Below are 7264 nucleotides of genomic sequence, written 5' to 3' on the forward strand. Positions count from 1 at the left end.
GACTTTGTCAATCTCCGTTTTTTCCCCCTATAAGTGGCCTTCTTTTAATAACATTTCTCTATATGTCAAAGTTACTTTTGGATTGTTATTGGTTTGTCTGTCAGCAGCTACTCAAAAACTCCTGACTTGATTTCCATAATATTTTACTGAGGGATGAAGTAGGACCTAAAGAAGAAATCATGAAGGTTTGCATCCAGGGTTTTATTTCCCTGTCTTTAACATAGTGAAACAGCTTTTGTAACGTAAATTGCTGACCTTTTTTAGGTGATTAGTTGAGTAACTGTTATGCCGTAGCAGAGTTTGAACCTGAAGCTCTTCGCCAGAGGCTTGTCAAATTCCTGCTGATAGAGCCTCATTTGTTCTCAGTGCATTCCATTTTCTTAATATGAGAATAATGCTGCTCACTTGACACTTACTAAACAGGGAAACGCTTAAAAATAAATCTCATTATTTTCCTTTGAGGTGATGCTGAGGTGATTTTTGCTTCACTTGGTCCCTCCACGTGCACACATTCACACACACTTCCTGCCTCTCTCACACAGACGCTCCTTTCTCCCTGTACACAAACAAATCACCACAGTTGGTCCGGCACATGCTGACACACTCATTAAGCATTCCTTCTGGCTTCATGAGCAAAAGATAATGTCTGTCGTACAAACACACATGAAATGTCCTGTGGCTTAGCGGTAGTTTTCCCAATCTGAATTATCTGTGCCTCCTGGAACTGTGGTGTTGGGTACTGACACAAGTACACACTAACTGTTTGTGTGTGTGTGTGTGTGTGTGTGGGTGTTTGCATGCTCATATACCTAGATCGTCAATAACCAGCTTAGGGCAGGGTAGGCAAAAGAATGCGTTTTGTCAGTGAGTGTCCACACAACTTTACAAAGAAAACCGTGTGTTTGTGTTTGTTTATGTTAATGAGATACATCTACACAGATGCTCATATAAACATATGGGTGATATAAGAAGGTAGGGGGGGCATGCTGAAAGTGAGACGACCATCTGATACTGTGTTGGTGGAACTTAATATGCAGCAACCTGGATATCTCTCTTTCTCTCTCTCGCACACACACACACACACACACACACACACACACACACACACACACACACACACACACACACACACACACACACACACACACACATAGATAACATACAGGGAGAGAGGGAGAAAACAGAATTCATTTTTCTTTTTTTTCCCGTTAATAATGTCTTGGCTATAAATTATGACTGCATCAACAACACATGCACTAAGTCACTAGTAATGTTCCAGTTATATATGAACATTCAATTATTATTAACTTGGCTATAAATTTAGCCTTAAACTTTGTTCCTGGAAATCAGCTGCTTCTCAAAACCTCAACTAATTCATCTATTTTTTAGTACATTAAATGGAAACTATGAGACTTAGAACATAAAGCCCACACTTTCAAATGTGCTTTTGAAGCTCACTTTAAAGGGATGGTCGGGCAGGCTCGAGTGACAGTCACCCTCCTTCAGACTTGATTACTCTGCTGTAAATGTGTGCACCCTGAGCCTGATCCAGCCCTCTGATCTCATTTAACAGTTTGACAGCCTTCCAAGTTCGTCCTTGTTTCACAGGCTAAGGTTACCGCTACAAACCCCACAGTAGACAAATGCCTTTTTCCAATTCCATTAAATTACTGTTCTTGGGCTCAGCTCCCAACAGCCTCTGCAACATACCCAGCCCTCTATTAGGTCTCAACCCGGGGATTGGATATGCGGGATGTTACTCGGATTCTCTTCCTGACACCAGCACTTCTCTTTTACAAGATTATTGGGCTCAAATGAAATGATTGGGTCACACATGTAACCCTGGCCTTGTGTTGCTTATATTCCATTCGTCCTGTGTAATCCACACTGTTTTTTTTTTTTCTTACCTTCAATTTGATCCCGGTGTGGCATTGGTAATGCAGTGGTCAGCACTGTCACCTCACAGCAAGAAGGTTCTGTGTGGAGTTAAAATGTTCTAACCGTATCTGCGTGGGTTTTCTTTGTCTCTCTGGGTTTTCTCTGGGTACTCCTGTTTCCTCCCACTGTTCAAAGACATGCAGCTCAGGTTGATTGGAAACTTTAAATTGTCTGTAGGTTTGAATGTGTGAATGGTTGTTTGTCTCTCTAAAGCTGCTTTCAGACAAGCACTGAACTCCAGAGTTCCTCCCCATTTTCTCCGGAGGGGATATTCTGTATGTGTGAAAGCAAATGTCAGAGTGCTAGCGTTTCTGCGATTTTTATTGTAAAAAGATCGTAGTGCAGCATAGTTAATATTCTACTTCCTACCTCTACCTGCTGCACCACAACTCACCTGAATCCTGCTAAGCATTTGTTGTTGTTGTTGGCAGAGAGGTTTGCAGATTTATTGACTTCGGGTTTTCCCATAGTGAAAGAGGGGAAATGCAGTCAGTGCTAAGATATAACCCAGCATTACAGAGCAGCATAATACAGATTTCAACAATACAACTGAGTCGGATCACTCTAAATGCTTCAAGTAACAAGTGAACCTGAAACATGGATATGTTAAAGCCTGCTCCTGCTACAGGCTTGGTAGCCTTTGGTCTACTCAAAGGCCTAGTTGGTGAACTATGGTACCCAGGGGGGTCTCAGTTATTATCCATGTGCCAAAAGCTTTTGTCTGTGCTCATTTCGTTCAATAAAGAGACAGGGAAAGAGAAAAAGCTTTCTGAGCCAGCTAGGTTGTTAACAAGGAGTTAATTAGCAACAACTGTCAGCTATTTGTAGCACAGACTCCACTGTGATCCAACATTAAACTGCTTTCAAGCAGGTTGTAGGCCAACATTGGAGAAATAAATTAAACCGAATAAAGTGACAACAGATTTGTTTACACTGACAGTTTGCTGCAGTTTTGAGAGTCAAAGTTCATCTGAGCTCAAAAATTCAATTCAGTTCAATTTCCTTTGTATATGAATCATAACATACATTAATTCAAAGCACATAGTAAGGTTGAGGGAAGGCAGTCTTCAAATCTTTAAATATTTGTGTTAAACGGCCAAATCAAATTCCAGTGACAAAATCCTTAGTCAGGTACGGGTCTATAACCGTCCCATATTATTATTCTAAGCTCCTTCCCCTGTTCAACAAACTTTCACGCAGTGTTTATAAGCTGCTGCTAAATCCGCAAAATATAAAAAGATAAATGAGGGAAAGATGGAGAGAGAAAGAGAGAGAGAGAGAGAGGGAGGGGGGTTGGGGGTAGGGGGCAGAAAGGAAGAGCAAATGACGGAGGGGGATAGAGAGGGATATTCTCCTCTAAAGCCTCTTAACATTAAGCATTTACAGTTTAAGAACGGCACTGGAAGGTCAGTCAAGGAGGTGTGAGGCAGGACGTTGCTGACACACTTTTAAGGCGAGTGGAGGAGTGTGGCTGAGTAACAGCTGTACCGCGGAGGCAACTGCCTTTTTTACGTAAATGAAACAAGGGGGAGTTATGGGGGAGGTAATTTGTTTCCCTGCCCGTCTTCTCGTATGACTCTCCAGCCACTCGGGTTCCTCTTTAAACATTCACCTGATGTCTACTGGCGTCATCGGCTTTTGAAATGTAAAACCCAGGAGAGAGGCTGAATGTGATAGGAGAACGATAGTGGGGGTAATTCTGGCTTTAATCCTGCTGCTGTTGAATTTGTATCTCACTCTCTTTAATTAAACAACTTTGTCAGGGTAAAAAAAACACGTGACTTCCTTACTAAGAGTTTTACCCGAAGCGTTCTTCTGAGAACACAGAGTAAATACTGAATATTCCCACGAAGGTCAGGAATGATTCACCGTGAGCTCAGTCAATTCCATCAGCTTTATTAAAACAGCGAGGCCTAATAATTGAAGTGAGAACATCCATTTGCAGTCGCCTGTCAGAACAGCTTCATGTCAAACAATTTTCAGTAATTTTATTGCAAAGTGAATCAATTTCCTGCGTTGATGTTGACTGAAAGTGACTTCCCCCACCCTGGCTGTGGCCCCCCCAGGTCACCGTATTACTGTAGGTGCTGATGTATGTTAACAGACCTGAAGGTGTTTATGATGAGCTGTGTATGTGAGCCGCCCCACTCTTTTTCCAGTATTTACTCCTGGATGTGTTTAAGACGGAGAGGTGGGTTTAAGTCTGGATTTAAAGCTTGTGAGACCAACCCAGTCTATTCCACACAGAGGCTGAACAAACGCGTCACCGCCAACTTCATCACCAATGAGTCAGCTGTTTATTACACCGAGGGTATTGTAAATTCAATAATAAGACACTCCAAAGTGGGGTAATTAAGTCTGCACACACTAGGTTATTTTATTACTGGGAGCTGGACCAGTGCATCTGAGAGCAGTGTTACTGACACGTGTCTCTGAGATGTGAAGCAGACTAGTCCTTCTTTTCATCCTGGTTAAATGAAGCTGTATACGTGAAGGAATTACACTGAAACTCATCATCATGTGGATGCAAGAATACATTCACTTTTAAAACTACTACTACACAATAATTCTAGGCTCCTTTTTAATCTAGTTTCTACCTGGATGTCTTCAATCAGATACTCATGTGTACCTTTGGCCTCTGTACTGGAGCCTTTCTTCCTTTCTGTGTTTTTAGAAAATACATAAACTTTAAAGTATTATTCATAGAGCTTTCAGGGGGCTACAAAAACATAATCAAATAAGCTTCAGTAAAATACTGCTTAGCTTGCTGCTACTACCAAGAATTTGATTCCTCAACATGGACCAATGCAATGCTGATGATGTAAGAAACCGTCCATTAGTAAATGTTCGGTTTCCGTCTCCTGCCAGATGGACTCAACCACAAGGGTGAAAACGACCTCATGTTGCTACTTTTACTAACCTCCTGGTTTAGTTGCTGTTGAATATCATACTTGTCTGAGTCTAAATCAATTATTTTGAAGGATTCGTCACTCACACATTCACAACTATACGTTCTACTGAAAAGTAGTGAGTATCAGCACTTTTTTTATTTGTTGTGTAAGAGAGTGACAGTAAAAGTGAGAAAGTCTTGCCTCCTCTTCCGTCTCACTTTAGTTACTCAGCAGATTTGTTTAACCTGGTGTCTTTACTTTGTGCTTTTAACTGTGATCCTGGGTCTTCAGTCAAATGTACTACTGCGCTGCACATTTCATATTTACACCTCATCATATTGAGAAAGATAATGCAATGACTATTTTTGTCAGCACTCAAAAACATCTCCCATGAGTCTTAGTCATTGACACACTGTAGAAGGCTCCTGGGAGCAATTTTTAAAAAGCTGTTACACTCCAATGAATGTGTTTGCACTCAGGAAAATGTGGGAGGAATGGAAATTAGATTCTCTGCTCTAAATAAAGCAGTCTTTTCATGTGTGTGCGTGTACATGTACAGAGATATTTGTGAGGACCATTCTGACTTGAGCTTACATATAGAGGACATTTTGGCTGGTCCTCACTTTTTTCAAGATCTGTTTGGGGGATAAGACTTGGTTGTAGGGTAGGAACAAGTGTTAGTGTTCAGAGTGCACGAGGACGCATTAACCTCCGCCGCACCGCGTAGTGGAAAGCCCCACGCGCCCCTGCACTGAACCCAGTGGAGATCTCAGCATGAGCCGCGTTCTAAAAGTGATGTCAGTCAAAATGGACCGCAGTCAGAAGCAGAAGAGGAAAGGTTGAGCAGAGTAAGAGGATGAGAAAAAGAAATGCCTTGGCTGCAGAAGCAGCAAAAAAATACTGTCAAATTACGGAAATGTTCGCCAGCAAGGGAGCAGCAGGTCAGTCAAAAACACTTCATAAAACAGACACACACAACATACTCAGTGTGGCTAGCTAACTCTCATTAAATACTCCCACTTTGTGGAAGCTAATGGGGATCCAAAAATTATTTAAAAAATATAGTTTTTTAAAAAGCAATAGAGCAAAATCTTAGAATGACGAACTAGTCTGGTACCCGTTGCATCACCAATTTATCTCACCATATTGGACTGACACAGACATTCAAGGGGATAGTAGGTATCTGATCTCTGACCGGGCAACAACATTCATAGAATCACTTCCAGCTTGGCAATTTGTTGTTTGTTCTGTTGCTGCAATGCTTTATTTTAGGCCGAATTACAGAACTTTCATTTTGAAAAGATGTCAATTAAAATTGTCGACATTTAATGGATGAAAAATTCATTTTAAGTTTACCAGTTAACTAAATCATTGTAATATATCAGTCATATTTGCGACACAAACGTGATCAGCAATAACGCAAAATCTGATGAATCTTATGAAAAAAACTGAGCGACCGAAAAAAGAAATCAGTTAAACATAAGTGACTTTTACAATTTCAGGAAGAATGCTGCAACTGGTACATTATAAAAAAGACATTTCAGTTTTTCATTTTATCCCTTTTTATTTTACACAACATAACAACACAGTACATGTTGCCTTTTTCTGTACAGAAGCTTTCCAGGAGCTTGTGACCGACCCAGGGCGTAGTAAACCACAGTCTGTGAAAAGCTCGCAAGGTTTTTATGTTCTTTTTTTGTAATTCTTCGCTTTAAAAAATATCAATTTCATAAGAGGTCCGTTAAAGTCTTTGTCCGTCTGATACTTCTTGTCCCAGTTTGTGTCTCACCGTAAGTCAATAAAACGTCCGTACTCCTCAGTGGGTAAGAAAGGCTATGTGTGAAATCACTCTATTCCTTTGTTTGTCCCCCTCTTTCGTCGATCCCTTCTTCATGGAGCCTTGGTGGAGTCATAGATCCGGTTGTATCATGTGTCAGAGGGTCTGTTAGTGCAAAAGAAGGCACCGACTGCTATTCTCTTGCCACCGCGTGGACGCACACTTCCTGTGGCCGCGTGAACATTGAGATAGGTGCGCTGCTCAGTTCTTGTTTGTGTTATTTATCCTGTGATGCTTTTTTTTCTTTTTGTTCCTGTAATATTCCCTTTTCGTGGTATTTTCAGATAAGGTGAGTGTGAATCTGGTTAAGACGTGGCGAGCCCATTGTCTTGTTTTCTTTTTGTGCTATAAAGTGGAACCGATGAGACGACTCGAGGACGCTACGAGACAAGGCAAGTGATCCACTCGCTGGATGACCGACTTCGAAACAGTTAGGAAACTGTCTCAGAGTGAAAAAAACAACAACTGTAAGATGCATACAAACAGTCGTGAAGAGTATGAAAAATTATAATTAAAAAAACAGGTTGAAAAATGTCCAACAGTTTGGACGCAGAAGACACTCATCCAGCCGTAAAACTAACATGAACACACACCAAAA

Source organism: Limanda limanda, chromosome 12, assembly GCF_963576545.1.
Source record: "Limanda limanda chromosome 12, fLimLim1.1, whole genome shotgun sequence".
NCBI classification, from domain to species: domain Eukaryota; kingdom Metazoa; phylum Chordata; class Actinopteri; order Pleuronectiformes; family Pleuronectidae; genus Limanda; species Limanda limanda.